Below are 17,128 nucleotides of genomic sequence, written 5' to 3'. Positions count from 1 at the left end.
GGATTCTGGGAGAAGGGAGGAAGAAGTGGGGAACATAGTAGGAAATGCACCTTCTTCATTTGTGACTTCGAACAGAGTGAGAAGATATGTTGATGGGCTAAAGATTGCCACACTGGCTGCCTACCTCTTTCTCCCCGGTTCTCAGACACTCACCTGGGGGTGGAGGGAAGCCTCATTAAGGTCAACTTAGTGGATCGCCTATGTTACATAAAGGGAGGGCCTGGGGTTTTTTTTCTGGGGTCACCCACAGTTCCTGCATGGCCTAGACCTGATACAGAGTTCCCACCTGCTCCCAAGGACCAGGGGCCTCAGAAGGAAGCTAAATTGTGAGCCAAAGCCCTTCTCTAGGGCCTGTCTTAGTTTGAGCTCCCTCAAAAGCAGAACATGAGACAAGAACTTGGGTGCAGGTCATTTACTTAGGAGTTGATCCCAGGAAGCACAAGAAGACAGGGAAGGAGGAGAAGCTAATAAAGGATATACAACTGACACTCCATTCCTCTGGGGACCCTCTAAGCACCTGTGTAAAATGCCCCTCAGAATTGTTCTCTCTGAAAGTCAGGGAGCTGGGGATTTATCCACTGACTCTCATTCCCCACCAGTTGAGGATTATTCCCAGGAGAGTTTACCTCTTCTTACTTCTTGGTTGTGTGGATATCTTTGTCTTCGAGGAAACATCTGAGGCAGAAAAGCTGGAGCCACTGCCCTTGGCACTTGAGGTGGGACGAGTTACTGTGCATGGAGCTGACCACCACAGCTAAGCCAGGGTGAGAAGTGGGCTGAGGGGAGGCGACACAAGACACACAAATCATCTGCTCTAAGAACCAGCATGGAGAGGGCAAGTTGACCCTGGAGGCTGGCAGGACAACATGATGGGGACTCAGAGGGAGCAATTGGTGAGGGCTGAGTTAAGGTTAGGGAGGACAGGGGACACTACAGAGCTCTGAAGGAGCATGGAGCACCCAAACCATGAGGTACACGGGCTGCAGGCATCAGCAGAATATGCCAGCCAAACGCTCGTGAATGGGACCACCACCCCTCAGCATGCTGCTTTCAAAGGGATGGTACAAAGCAAGCCTTCTTCAGGGGAGCCAAGAGAACTGAGGCACCAGCCTCAAATGCCACCACAAGAGAAGGTAAGACAGAATCTCCCCCAAAGATCCATCTTGGAGAGAGCTGGGAAGGGAAGAAGAACTTGAGAGAGTTTTTAACCTAACGAGACCAGCAGGACTGTTTAAATTATTGTGTTATACTCCATTTGTCCCTCTTCTATGTAGGAGGTGAGAACCTGCAAAGGAAGATCCAATGAGTTAATAGAGAAATAAGGAAGCATAGGTGAGGTCTGTCCCTGGGACCTGAATACACCTGGACATATCTGGCACACGATCATTGTTGTCTAGCTGGAAATATATTTGTTGGAGAGGTGAAAAAGGACTCCCCTTGGAGATAATTTTCATTCTAGAGAAAGAAGAAAGCAAGTTTGACCCAGTAACAAAACTTTAGTTGAAAGAAGGGATGTGAGAGATTGTCTCTCAGCTCTGCCTCCAACCTGAGTCCCTGGACACATAGTAAGGGGAGGGGTTGAGAAGATAGAAGAGGCTCTAAGTTATAACTTAGAGGAAAAGACTGTTTCATGAACTTCAGGGATATTCTGGGGCCTAAGCAGCCATGCTTGGGGACTCTGCTTCTAAGTAACATTTAAGGAACCAACACTCCAACACTCAGCTTCTCTATTTCAAGGGCCTGGTATGTTGACAACATTACCCAGAAAGTGGTAGATGGATTGCCAGAATGTTTACAATTATCCCCTTCCCTGCATACACTTTGCAGTTCCTCTCACAAAGAGGTGGAGTCTACTTCCCCACCTTGAATCTGGATTGACATTGCAGCTTGCTTTGGCCAGTACAGTAGAATGCGGCAGAAGTCATACCATGCCCTTTCAGAACCTGGGCCTGAAGAAGCCTTGCATTCTTCTACTCTTTCTATTGGAACATTGCTCTGCCATGTGAATAAGCCTGCGCTAGCCGGCTGGAGGATGGCCCAGAGCCAAGGCAGTCCAGATGTTCCATCCAAGGCCCCAGACATGTGGGAGAGTCCAAACAAGATCAGTAAAGTCCCCTACCCAACCTAGAGTTGACCACTGATGCATGCAGGAGGGCAGCTGAGTCTAGCCCAAATAGCCAACCAATAAAAGCATAAGATAAAGAGATGGTTGTTATTTTAAGCCACTAAATTGGGGATAGTTTGTTATATAGCAATAGCTAACTGTTAAAGAACTTAACAGGATTTTAAAAATGGTAACTATGTGAGGTGATAGATTTGTTAACTAACCTCATTGGCATAATTCTTTTATAATATATATGTACATCAAATCATCACCCTTAACCCTACAAAATGTTATATGTCAATTATATCTCAATAAAGCTGGAAAAAAAAGAAACACAAAAAGTTAAAACCTTTAATGCAAAGGAAAAAAAATACAGGATGAAGTGTCCATGGCTGACATGACTGGGCTATTGTTGGACACCAGTCTGGAGACCTCTGGATTGTTTTTGAGCTTGTGAGAGAGATGCATCTGGGGAACTCTCCCTCATATGCACCCCCTTCCCAAAGTAATATTTTGGGAAAGCAATACATTTTCAAAACTGTATTGATAGATATTTACTAGACATCAATGGTATGCAAGGTGCTATGCTAGGCATGATAAAAAATAAGAATAATGGAGCCAAGAAAAATATTAGGCAGCATCTAGTTTAATAACATCACTTGGCAGGCTCAGAAATTGAGACTTAGATAAATCAACTCACCACATCATTTAGTTGCAAGAAACAGAAGCCACTTGAGCCAGCCCAGGTAAAGTGAGACTGTTTTTGTGTGTGTGTGTTTTGTGGTATGCGGGCCTCTCACTGTTGTGGCCTCTCCTGTTGCGGAGCACAGGCTCCGGATGCGCAGGCTCAGCGGCCATGGCTCACGGACCCAGCCACTCCGCGGCATGTGGGATCTTCCCAGACCGGGGCACGAACCCGTGTCCCCTGCATTGGCAGGCGGACTCTCAACCACTGCGCCACCAGGAAAGCCCGTGAGACTGTTTTTAAAGAACCAAGCATTTCTTGCAGAGCTCATGGGAAGGAAGTGAACCAGGTCCAAGATGAACTAGAATATGACCTACAGGGTTCAATCTGTGTGTGTGTCTCTCTGTCTGTCTCTCTGTCTCTGTCTCTCTCTCCCTGCTTCCTCCCTCTCTTCCTCCTTGTTTCTTGTGTTGCCATCTCTCCACACATGTGCTCTAACTTCTGCCCCAGATGGCTGCCTTTATCCCAAAGTCTACATGCACTTAGATCCAGCAACCACCATCAACATAGTCTCTGTGGCCAGCAGCAGGGTAGGGCCAGGACGTGAGATGGGTCAGTGTTCTCAAAATGGGGAGGGGTGGGCAGAGGGGAAAAGTATTTAAAGTCTCTACTGAGTAGTCACATCTTCTGTTCATCTTCCACCTGTTGGTACTTACATATCTGGCAGCCCAGGTTCATGGCCAGACTTGAGGGCCCCTCTCCACAAAGGCCCCACTCACCCCATCACTTCCCCAGTGCTCTCACTGTACTGTTTCAAAATGCATCTATAAGGAGCACTTTCTTGGGTCAACCAGCCCAAGAACCAAGTTGTCTTATTTATCAGTTCATCTCCTTCTCCATCTGCCACAATACATATCTGATGAAAGAAAAAAATGAAAAAATGAATCCCATCTCCTTGTTTGCCAAGTTACAAGCATTAACTCATTTAATTCTCATATAACCCTAGGAGGAGGTACAATTTTTATCTTCATTTTGTAGATGAGGAAACTGAGGTGACTAGGTAACTTTCCTAAGATCACAGTCAGCAGGTACCAGAGCTGGAATATGAACCTGGGAAATGTATCTCAAGTCCCTCTCTGAATCCTTGTGTTTTCTTCCTCCTCAGCCAAGCCAGTCCAGGCATGGAGGAGGTGACACCCACTAATCCTCCCCCAGGTTGCTAGCCTTGATGGTGTCATAGGAGGTACAAGATTGTCTTCTCACTTTGAATGTTGCTGTGCTGAAGTTTGTAGCCAGCCTGATTTTGGGGGCTGGGAGGATAGGATACCCAGATACCTTTCTGCTGGGTAACCAGAGGAAACTTTATCTTTGAAATATAATAACATTAATAGGATATGTTTGTATTAGTTGGTCTATTCCTTTAGCAATTAACTCATTGAATGTTTACAGGGGGCTCCCAGGTGCCAGACATTATTTTAAACACTGGGGACATAGCAGTAAATAAAAAGGACAAAAATCCCTGTCCTTATACCTCATGGAATTTACATTTTAGTGAAATACTTAAAAGGCAAAAAAACCAAAAAGCAAAAAAACCCCTATATCCATTTCTTCAGAATATAGTATGGCCTTTTAATCTACAAATTCGATTTTTTAATTTAGGAAATGTTTCTTAATTTTTATGTTAGAATGCCAATTAAAACCTGAAACCAGATGGGGAACCTGAGGCTGGCATATGTCGTGGGGTGGGGGTAGAGAGAAGGTTATTGTTTCTTTGCAATCTCTACAGTGCTGGGCACTGATAGCCTTGGGAGCATCACCTTGTAGCCCCTGGAGTGAGAGTACTCTATTTTAACTATTAGGATTATGGTTACAAAACAAAACATAAATGTTATAAACCATTATGACGTAAAAACTATAAAACTAGTGAAAGTAAGAATTTAAGCATCCTGATTTGTTCATTTTATATAAAAAGGAAATGAAAAGATGTTTAAAGTAGATAGCCCAAATAATAGAGATGTAAATGAATTAAACCTGTCTGGTACTCACTAGATAGCAGTTTGCAGCCAGAGTAGGGTCTGCATCTTTGGTGGTCTCTGAACTTGAGCAGCACTGATATCAGTTAGTGTGCTGGGATCAAACATAATGAGCAACCTGCCAAGGGCTCAACTGTCTTGCACAAAGAAGATTTGTTTCATATAAACACATTCATTCATCCATCCTCACGGAGAAATTAAGCATTAGAAGTAATACTAGTAATAACCTATCAAAACTGAGGAAAGGAGAGAAAAGAGGTGGAGTAAAGTAGAAGCACACTGATTTCAACATCACTTGTGGAGATTCAGTTGATATTGCCCTAAGGCAGGAAGATTAAATAAATTATACAAAAATTTGACTGCTAGGGCTTCCCTGGTGGCGCAGTGGCTTGGAGTCTGCCTGCCGATGCAGGGGACACGGGTTCGTGCCCCGGTCTGGCAAGATCCACGTACCGCGGAGCGGCTGGGCCCGTGAGCCATGGCCGCTGAGCCTGCGCGTCCAGAGCTTGCGCTCCACAACGGGAGAGGCCACAACAGTGAGAGGCTTGCGTACTGGAAAAAAAAAAAAAAAAAAAAAAAATTTGAATGCTCTTTTGTACTATTTGAATTATTTTTTCCATATGCATATATTAACTAGTCAAAAAATTAAAAGGAAAGGCAATTTTATGGGATGCAGGGAGCGGGGAGGGGAGAGGGGGAATGGGGTGACTTGCTGGTTAAGCAAGTCATTTAGATGCTGGTAGAGATTTCTGAGGTGTCTGAGATGCTGCCTCCTCTCTAGGTTTATATCCAGAAAGATGGAGGTAGACAGTAAGACTCTCAGATTTCAGACCAGTTTGGGATCTGAAAGTGGAGAGGAGCTGTGCCACTTTTCATCAGGCACATTGAATATCCTGGTACCCATGGCATGGTGGCTGTTTAAGCCATCTTCAGGAGTAGAGGGACCTAGTCAGATCCAGAAAACATCTGGGGATTACAGGGAGTGTGGGAGACAGCCAACATTTTCCACACCCCAGAGATGGCTGTGCAAGCCAGATGGGAGAAAACTGAGGGACAAGAGAGTATCTCACAGTTGGGACAAGAGGACCCACAGAAAGACAGTGGTCTGGTCCATGCCAGGGACCCCAAGGGAGCTCAGACATCTTGTGGGAGCCAGGATGGAAAGATGCTGTGGCCAAAACCAGCAGTATACTCACTTAGGCCCAGATGTCGCCTCCCACCCCCAGTTGCCAAGATGTTCCGTAAGCCCACCACCACAAGCAAAACTGAGATGAAAGCCTAGGGAGAAAGAGAGGCATGGAGCAGGCAGAAAGGAAATTTTCAGAATTAGCTGAATTTAACCTGAAATGACCAAGTTTGTCAGAAATTAACCAACATGTTTTCTGCTATTAGTCAACTAGGGGTTCAAAGTAGAGATTAAGTTATACTTTTAAAAAAGTTTCATGTGTTTGACCAAAAAATCCAGGTGAGAGAATGAGATAAATGTTTTCTATCTTCGCCTCTCCAAGTATGGTCCGTGGACCAGCAGCACTAACATCATCTAAGATTTGGTTAAAAACATAGAGCCAGGCCTCAGGCCATGTTCAAATTTAACAATAAGGCCAGGTGGAGGGCTTCCCTGGCGGCACAGTGGTTAAGAATCCGCCTGCCAATGCAGGGAACACTTGTTTGAGCCCGGGTCCGGGAAAATCCCTCATGCCGCAGAGCAACTAAGCCTGTGCATTACAACTACTGAGCCTGCACTCTAGAGCCTGTGAGCCATAACTACTGAGCCCGTGTGCCACAACTACTGAAGCCTGCACACTTAGAGCCCATGCTGCACAACAAGAGAAGCCACCACTCACAGCAACTAGAGAAAGCCTGCATGCAGCAGCGAAGACCCAACGCAGCCAAAAATAAGATAAATAAAATAAATAAATTTAAAAACAAAACAAAAACAATAAGGCCAGGTGCTCTGTGTGCATGCTAATGGTGGAGACCCCTTGCTTTAATAGTCTCGAGTGTTATACGGAAGTGCGTAGGAAGGCAGGACTACATGTATAAGAGGAGACATTCCAGCATGGAGAAGGACATTCCAGGCAGAGCCATGAAAAGACTGGGTGGGTCAGAGAACAGTGTGTGGTCCAGTGTGGCTGGAACAGAAGGTGGGAGGTGAGAGGTATTTTAAGTTCTGCTTATGCAGCCAAGAAACAAAATTCAAGACGTCCCTGGTTCCTGTGGTGTTTCAGTAGCACAGCTCCCTTTTCCCTACGTGTGAATGTTCTCCAAACTGCAGGGCCGGAGGGTGAGCCAACGCCACCTCTCTCATGGAGATGCACACTGACTAGGAAGAGCTTGCTGGGGGAGGTTTCTTGGAGAACAGACATGCTCTTTTGGCCTTTCAAGATACTTCTGGAAAGCCAAGGAGGGGAGGGCAGGACAGCCTGGCCATCGGCCTGTGTGAGAGGCTGACCCTCTGCCCAGAGCCGGCCAAATCTCTGCAGTGGAAAGCCAACTTTCAGGGCTTTCACCACTTTGAGGTACTGATTGCCGCTCCTTCCCGGCCCTGGACCACCCCGCTCTCCTCAATGCACAGGGATGCACAGAGAGCAGCATTCAGCACATCCTCTTCCACACTCTACCTAACTGCTTTGCTAGGAGACTTCCTGAATCAGCAAGGATACCCAGGCCTTCCTGCTGTGCCCCTGATGCAGACCAGGCCGGGGCTGTCCAGGCTTTCTAACAACCTTAATCTCTTCCTCCCCAGACCCAGACCATCAGGGAAGGGGTGGGAGGAGGGTCTTGAAGGAGCTAAATGACTGGACAGAGAATGTTACTTCCGACATACAGCCAGTTGGCTCTTGTCCTGAGGGAATGGTGAAAACAGTGCCCAGGCAAGCAGGGAGGAGGGTGCAGGGAGATGCGCACAAGATGAAGCAGGAGAGGCCAAGTCATGCCCTCTTGTATTGCAGGCCACAGTGAGGAGTTTGGGGTTTCATTCATATTGCAATGTGATGCCCTTAAATAATGGATTTATTTTAGAGATTAGCCTTTACATCCTTATGGGAGAAGCTGGTGAGGTAACATCTGTAAGAAACCACTGGAAGATTAGAAAAAAGTCACAAACCAGGAACCACAAAGCAAGGGAAGTGAAGAAATCTACAAAAGGCTGTGCCTCTGTTCTCAGTGGTAAACCTAGGTCAGCCAGTGCAGGCTGAAAAGAAAAGCTGGATGCAAAGTGGGGGACAGGAAGGACAAATGGGAACCCCAAAAGATGTACCAGAATATGTGAGGACAAACCGGAAGCTGTATTTGTCTTTCACAATCTGTGGGTGACCTGCAGAAGCTAGTACGCTAGCCTCAGAGCTGCATTTGTCATTTGTAGGGACAGTTGGGACAGTTCTACTTCATGCTAAAGGACTGACTCTCTGTTCTACATTCTATCATCTTCCAGAGACCAGTGGGCTAACCAGGGCATATTCCTCTCCTGGTGATGGCTGAGGCACAAGAGAGCAAGCCTCACTACACAAGCACATTTCAAGTCTTTGTCACGTTCCACTGGCCAAAGTAAGTCACATGGCCAAGCCCAAAGCCAAAGCATGAGAAGTACACTCCACCTCTAGTGGGAGGAACTAGAGTCACATATCAAAGGGTGCAAGCTCCGGGTGGGTGAATAATTGAGAAAAGTGATATAACATCTTTTCAGTTCTACCAGTGGCAATACTAGGTAACACTAATCAGTGTGACCAGAGGTAACAGTGGATATTCAGAGAAGAGGATAGATTCAGGGGATGGTTGCAAGGCAGGACCAGTGGGGTTTGGTGAAAGATTGGATATGGGAGATGACAGAGTAGGAGGAATCATGAGTGAGTGCAGTGGGGCTGGAGGAGAGGTGTATTTCATGGACATACCAGTTTTTGAGGTACCCATGGTGGTGTCAAGTAAGCAGTTGGCTTTAGGGGCTGGAACTTGGAGACAAGGTCTGGGTAAAGGTTTAGAATGGCCAGTCATCAGCTTATCAAACCTACCAGAGGGCTTTGTGAAGTATTTGCTTGTGGCCATAACCTGAGACACCATGCAAGATCTGTCCTCATTTCCCCAACCTGACTCCCTCAGATCTCATGTGACTAAGTTCAAGGGGCACCATACTGCCATGTGAGATGACAATTTTCTCTCAGGTTCAAAGAAGCTGAAAGGAGGATATAAGCTCTGCATTTGGCTGGAAAGAGGAATTTTGTTCTAGTTTTTTTTGTTTTGAGAAAATTATTCGTAGAAACTTCAGAGTACTATACAACCTCCCCCTTTTCCCACCTCTAGGCAGAGGCACCTGTGAAGTTCAGTGAGAGCTGAGACTTTGGCTTCCCTCAAATGCAGACCCCAAGACAGATTCAAGTGCAAGTTGCTTAGACAAGAGTGGGGAGTGGGGAAGTGAAGGATGCCAGCCTAAGGTATATGGAAATGGTTGTACCTGTGGCAGGTTCAGAGGCCCTTTTCAGAGATAAAAGACAACCTGGATATCATCAGCTCTGCAGGAAGAGTAGCCAGAAGTCTGAGCACATGCTCAGACAAGGACATGGACCCCCCAGGCACTGTGCTGTGGCCCTGCACCCTGTGGAAGCTGGGGGCAACTCAGATTGTGGGAGCCTGCAGAGGAGCTGTGCTGAACAGATCCTAAGCAGGACCGAAAAGTCACCTACAGGACTGCCTGTATTGGAGAGAACTGATGGACAATTTTAATGGTTTCTCAGAGTCAAGAAAAGAATATTTGGGCTTTCCTGGTGGCACAGCAGTTAAGAATCCACCTGCCAATGCAAGGGACACAGGTTCGAGCCCTGGTCCGGGAAGATCCCATATGCCGTGGAGAAACTAGGCCAGTGTGCCACAACTACTGAGCCTGTGCTCTACAGCGCATGCACCACAAGTGCTGAAGCTTGCGTGCCTAGAGCCCGTGGTCTGCAAAAAGAGAAACCACCACAATGAGAAGCCCGTGCACCGCAACAAAGAGTAGCCCCTACTTGCCGCAACTAGAGAAAGCCTGTGCACAGCAACAAAGACCCAATGCAGCCCTAAATAAATAAATACATAAATAAATTTTTAAGAAAATAAAAGAACAGTCACTCACAGACAAAATGTTTCATTTTTGCTTATATTCAATTTGCGTGTGCCACCTTGGATGTTGATACAAGCCATGGCCTTGGTGAGAGTGGGCATTCTGAAGACAGAATAGTCCCAAGATGGGGTCTGCTAGTTGGAGGTAGGAGCTTCTCCCTTAAAATCCTTTTGTAACTTCCCACACCTGTAAAATTGCATCCTGAAGCCTCCTATGTCTTTGTTTGGCTTCACCAAAGAGCCGACTCTGTGTATTAATTAACTACTGCTACATAACAAATGACCACAAAAGTTAGTCTAAAACAGCAATAAATGCTACTTATTTCATACAGTTACTGTGGGTCAGTGATTTGGGAGTGGCTTAGATAAACTGCTTTGGCTGTGGGTCTTTCACACAACTATAGTCAAATATCACTAGAAGCTGCAGTCATGTGAAGGCTGGACTGGGGCTGGAGAATCCATTTCTAAGAAGGCTCACATGCATGGCTGTTGTCAGGAGACCTGAGTTCTGCCTCACAACATGGACCTCTTGATAAGGCTGCTTGAGTGTCCTCACAACATGGTGGCTAGCTTCCCCCAGAGTGAATGATCCAAGAGAAAAAGGTGGAAGTTCTAATGTTTTTAATGACCTAACCTCAAAAACACACATTGTCATTACTATTGCATTGTTTAGGAATAAGTCATGAAATCCACCCACACTCAAGAGGAGGGAAATTAGCTCTACTTTTTTCCTGATTACCTATTTTTTTTCTTACATCTTTATAGGAGTATAATTGCTTTATAATGTTGTGTTAGTTTCTGCTGTATAACAGAGTGAATCAGCTATATGTACACATATATCCCCATATCCCCTCCCTCTTCAGCCTCCCTCCCACCCTCCCTATCCCACCCTTCTAGGTGGTCACAGAGCACCGAGCTGATCTCCCTGTGCTATGCGGCTGCTTCCCACTATTCTAGTAGTAGTAGTAGTAGTATATCTAGTAGTAGTATATCCCACTACTTCCCACTACCTATTTTACATTTGGTAGTGTATATATGTCAATGCTACTCTCTCACTTTGTCACAGCTTCCCTTCCCCACCTGCCCCCCGTGTCCTCAGGTCCATTCTCTACGTTTGCCTCTTTATTCCTGTCCTGCCCCTACATTCTTCAGAACCACTTCTTTTTTTTTTTAAGATTCCACATATAGGTGTCAGCATACGGTATTTGTTTTTCTCTTTCTGACTTACTTCACTCTGTATGACAGACTCTAGATACATCCACCTCACTCTAAATAACTCAGTTTTGTTTCATTTTATGGCTGAGTAATATTCCATTGTATATATGTGCCACATCTTCTTTATCCATTCATCTGTTGATGGACACTTAGGTTGCTTCCACGCCCTGGCAGTTGTAAATAGTGTTGCAATGAACATTGTTGTACATGTCACTTTTTGAATTATGGTTTTCTCAGGGTATATGCCCAGTAGTGAGATTGCTGGGTCATATGGTAGTTCTATTTTTAGTTTTAAGAAACCTCCATACTGTTCTCCATAGTGGAGGTATCAATTTACATTCCCACCAACAGTGCCAGAGGGTTCCCTTTTCTCCACACCCTCTCCAACATTTATTGTTTGTAGATTTCTTTTTTTTTTAACATCTTTATTGGAGTATAATTGCTTTACAATGGTGTGTTAGTTTCTGCTTTATAACAAAGTGAATCAGTTATACATATACATATGTTCCCATATCTCTTCCCTCTTGTGTCTCCCTCACTGCGACCCTCCCTCTCCCACCCCTCTAGGTGGTCACAAAGCACAGAGCTGATCTCCCTGTGCTATGCCGCTACTTCCCACTAGCTATCTATTTCACGTTTGGTAGTGTATATATGTCCATGCCACTCTCTCACTCTGTCACAGCTTACCCTTCCTCCTCCCCATATCAACAAGTCCATGATCTAGTAGGTCAGGGTCTTTATTCCCATCTTACCCCTAGGTTCTTCATGACCTTCTTTATTTCTTTTCCTTAGATTCCATATATATGTGTTAGCATACGGTATTTGTTTTTCTCTTTCTGACTTACTTCACTCTGTATGACAGACTCTAAATTAATCCTTTGTCACTTGCTTTGTTTGCAAATATTTTCTCCCATTCTGAGGGTTGTCTTTTTATCTTGTTTATGGTTTCCTTTGCTACGCAAAAGCTTTTAAGTTTCATTAGGTCCCATTTGTTTAGTTTTGGTTTTATTTCCATTACTCTAAGAGGTGGGTCAAAAAGGATCTTGCTGTGATTTGTCATAGAGTGTTCTGCCTATGTTTTCCTCTGTTTGATAGTGTCTAGCCTTACATTTAGGTCTTTAACCCATTTTGAGTTTATTTTTGTGTATGGTGTTAGAAAGTGTTCTAATTTCATTCTTTTACATGTAGCTCTCCAGTTTTCCCAGCACCACTTATTGAAGAGGCTGTCTTTTCTCCATTGAATATTCTTGCCTCCTTTATCAAAGATAAGGTGACCATACGTGTGTGGGTTTATCTCTGGGCTTTCTATCCTGTTCCATTGATCTATATTTCTGTTTTTGTGCCAATACCATACGGTCTTGATGACTGTAGTATACTCTGAAATCCAGGAGCCTGATTTCTCCAGCTCCATTTTTCTTTCTCAAGATTGCTTTGGCTCTTTGGGGTCTTTTGTGTTTCCATACAAATTGTGAAATTTTTTGTTCTAGTCCTGTGAAAATTGCCATTGGTAGTTTGTTAGGGATTGCACTGAATCTGTAGATTGCTTTGGGTAGTATAATCATTTTCACAATGTTGGTTCTTCCAATCCAAGAACTTGGTGTATCTCTCCATCTGTTTGTATCATCTTTGATTTCTTTCATCAGTGTCTTATAGTTTTCTGTATACAGGTCTTTTGTCTCCTTAGGTAGTTTTATTCTTAGGTATTCTATTCTTTTTGTTGCAGTGGTAAATGGGAGGGTCTTCTTAATGTCTCTTTCAGATTTTTTGTTGTTAGGGTATAGGAATTCAAGATATTTCTGTGCATTAATTTTGTATCCTGCTACTTTAACAAATTCATTGTTTAGCTCTAGTAGTTTTCTGGTAGCATCTTTAGGATTCTCTATGTATAGTATCATGTCATCTGCAAACAATGACAGTTTTTTTTTGTTTGTTTGTTTGTTTTTTGTTTTTTTTTTTTTTTTTGTGGTACGCGGGCCTCTCACTGTTGTGGCCTCTCCCATTGCGGAGCGTAGGCTCCGGACGCGCAGGCTCAGCGGCCATGGCTCACGGGCCCAGCCGCTCTGCGGCATGTGGGATCTTCCCGGACCGGGGCACGAACCCGCGTCCCCTGCATCGGCAGGCGGATTCTCAACCACTGCGCCACCAGGGAAGCCCAACAATGACAGTTTTACATCTTCTTCTCTGATTTGGATTTCTTTTTCTTTCTGATTGCTGTGGCTAAAACTCCCAAAACTATGTTGAATAATAGTGGTGAGAGTGGGCCCCCTTGTCTTGTTCCTGATCTTAGAGGAAATGGTTTCAGTTTTTCACCATTGAGAATGATGTTGGCTGTAGGTTTGTCATATATGGCCTGTATTAGGTTGAGGTTGGTTCCCTCTATGCCCACTTTCTAAAGAGGTTTTATCATAGATGGTTGTTGAATTTTGTCAAAAGCTTTTTCTGCATCTATTGAGATGATCATATGGCTTTTATTCTTCAGTTTGTTGATGTGGTGTATCACATTGATTGATTTGCATATATCGAAGAATCCTTGCATCCGTGGGTTGAACCCCACTTGATCATGGTGTATGATCCTTTTAACATGCTGTTGGATTCTGTTTGCTAGTATTTTGTTGAGGATTTTTGCATCTATGTTCATCAATGATATTGGCCTGTAGTTTTCTTTTTTTGTGACATCTTTGTCTGGTTTTGGTATCAGGATGATGGTGGCCTCATAGAATGAGTTTGAGAGTGTTTCTCCCTCTGCTGTATTTTGGAAGAGTTTGAGAAGGATATGTGTTAGCTCTTTTCTAAATGTTTGATAGAATTAGCCTGTGAAGCCATCTGGTCCTGGGCTTTTGTTTATTGGAAGATTTTTAATCACAATTTCAATTTCAGTGCTTGTGATTTACCTGTTCATATTTTCTATTTCTTCCTTGGAAGGTTGTACTTTTCTAAGAATTTGTCCATTTTTCCAATTTGTCCATTTTATTACCACATAGTTGCTTTCAATAGTCTCTCATGATCCTTTGCATTTCTGCAGTGTCGGTTGTTACCTCTCCTTTTTCATTTCTAATTTTATTGATTTGAGTCTGCTCCCTATTTTTTTGATGAGTCTGGCTAATGGTTTATCAATTTTATTTATCTTCTCAAAGAAGCAGCTTTTAGTTTTATTGATCTTTGCTATTGTTTCCTTCATTTCTTTTTCATTTTTTCTGATCTGATCTTTATGATTTCATTCCTTCTGCTAACTTTGGTTGTTTTTCTGTTCTTTCTCTAATTGCTTTAGGTGTAAGTTTAGGTCATTTATTTGAGATATTTCTTCTTTTTGAAGTAGGATTGTATTGCTATAAACTTCCCTCTTAGAACTGCATTTGCTGCATCCCAAAGGTTTTGGGTCATCGTGTTTTCATTGTCAATTGTTTCCAGGTATTTTCTGATTTCTTCTTTGATTTCTTCAGTGATCTCTTGGTTATTTAGTAGCATATTGTTTAGATTCCATGTGTTTGTATTTTTTACAGGTTTTTTTGTTCTACTGTAATTGATATCTACTCTCATAATGCTGTGGTCAGAAAGCATACTTAATATGATTTCAATTTTCTTGAATTTACCAAGGCTTGATTTGTGACCCAAGATATGATGTATCCTGGAGAATGTTCCATGTGTACTTGAGAAGAAAGTGTATTCTGTTGTTTTTGGATGGAATGTCCTATGAATATCAATTTAGTTGATCTGGTCTAATGTGTCGTTAAAGCTTGTGTTTGCTTATTTATTTTAACTTTGGATGATCTGTCCATTCGTGAAAGTGGGGTGTCGATTACTGCATTACTGTCAATTTCCCCTTTTATGGCTCTTAGCATTTGCCTTATTTATAGAGGTGCTCCTGGGCTTCCCTGGTGGCGCAGTGGTTGAGAATCCGCCTGCCAATGCAGGAGACACGGGTTCGTGCCCTGGTCTGGGAAGATCCCACATGCCGCGGAGCAACTAAGCCCGTGAGCCATGGCCGCTGGGCCTGCGCATCCGGAGCCTGTGCTCCGCAATGGGAGAGGCCACAGAAGTGAGAGGCCCGCATACCGCAGAAAAAAAAAAAAAAAAAAAAAAAAAAAAAAAAAAAAAAAAGAGGTGCTCCTATGCTGGGTGCATAAATATTTACAATTGTTATATCTTCTTCTTGGATTGATCCCTTGATCATTATGTAGTGTCGTTCTTCATATCTTGTAATAGTCTTTATTTTAAAGTCTATTTTGTCTGATATGAGTATTGCTACTCCAGCTTACTTTTGATTTCCATTTGCATGGAACATCTTTTTCCATCCCCTCACTTTCAGTCTGTATGTGTCCCTAGGTCTGAAGTGGTTCTCTTATAGACAGCATATATACAGGTCTTGTTTTTGTATCCATTCAGCAAGTCTGTGTCTTTTGGTTGGAGCATTTAATCCATTTACATTTAAGGTAATTACCAATATGTATGTTCCTATTACCATTCTCTTAATTGCTTTGATTTTGTTTTTGTAGGTCTTTTCCTTCTCTTTTTTTTCCTGCCTAAAGAAATTCCTTTATCTTTTGTTGTAAAGCAGGTTTTGTGGTGCTGAAATCTCTTAGCTTTTGCTTGTCTGTAAACATATTAATTTCTCCTTCAAATCTGAATGAGATCCTTGCTGGGTAGAATAATCTTGGTTGTAGGTTTTTCCCTTTCATCACTTTAAATATGTCCTGCCACTTCCTTCTGGCTTGCAGAGTTTCTGCTGAAAGATCAGCTGTTAACCTTATGGGCATTCCCTTGTATGTTATTTGTTGCTTTTCTCTTGCTGCTTTTAATAATTTTTCCTTGTATTTAATTTTTGATAGTTTGATTAATATGTCTCTTGGCGTGTTTCTCCTTGGGTTTATCCTGTATGGGACTCTCTGTGCTTCCTGGACTTGATTCATTATTTCCTTTCCCATGTTAGGGAAGTTTTCAACTATAAACTCTTCAAATATTTTCTCAGACCCTTTCTTTTTCTCTTCTTCTCTGGCACCCCTATAATTTGAATGTTGGTGTGTTTACTGTTGTCCCAGAGGACTATGAGACTATCCTCAATTATTTTGATTCTTTTTTTCTTTATTCTGCTCTGCAGCAGTTATTTCCATTATTCTATCTTCCAGGTCACTTATCTATTTTTCTGCCGCAGTTATTCTGCTATTGATTCCTTCTAGAGAAATTTTAATTTCATTTATTGTGTTGTTCATCATTGTTTGTTTGCTCATAGTTCTTCTAGGTCCTTGTTAAATGTTTATTTTCTCCATTTTATTTCAGAGATTTTTGAATCATCTTTACTATCATTACTCTGAATTCTTTTTTAGATAGACTGCCTATTTCCTCTTTATTTGTTTGGTCTGGTGGGTTTTTACCTCACTCCTTCATCTGCTGCATATTTCTCTGTCTTCTGGTTTTGTTTAACTTATTGTGTTTGGAGTCTGCTTTTCAAAGGCTGCAGTTTGTTATTTCCCATTGTTTTTGGTGTCTGCCCCCAGTGGGTGAGTTTGGTTCAGTGGGTTTTGTAGGCTTCCTGGTGGTGGGTACTGTTACCTGTGTTCTGGTGGGCAGGGACACGTTCGGTGGTGTGTTTTGTGGTGTCTGTGAACTTAGTATGACTTTAGGCAGCTTTTCAGCTAATGAGTGGGTTTGTGTTCCTGTTTTGCTAATTGTTCCACATGGGGTATCCAGCACTGGAGTTTGCTGGCCATTGGGTGGAGCTGGATCTTAGGCTTGAGATGGAGATCTCTGGGAGAGCTCTCACTGATTAATATTACATGGGGCTGGGAGGTCTCTGGTGGTCCAACTTCCTGGACTCAGCTCTCCCACCTTGGAGGCTCAGGCCCGACACCCAGCCAGAGCACCAAGACCCTGTGAGTCTCATGGCTCAGAAGGAAAGGAAGAAAAAAAAGAAACCAGACAGAACCCCAAAACAAATGGTAAATGCAAAACTAAACAGACAAAACCACACAAAGAAACATACACACACACACTCACAAAAAGAAAAAT

This window comes from Kogia breviceps, chromosome 14 (genome assembly GCF_026419965.1).
Source record: "Kogia breviceps isolate mKogBre1 chromosome 14, mKogBre1 haplotype 1, whole genome shotgun sequence".
NCBI lineage: Eukaryota > Metazoa > Chordata > Mammalia > Artiodactyla > Physeteridae > Kogia > Kogia breviceps.
The sequence above is the reverse complement of the archived record's forward strand: the minus strand, read 5'-3'. Positions refer to the sequence as shown.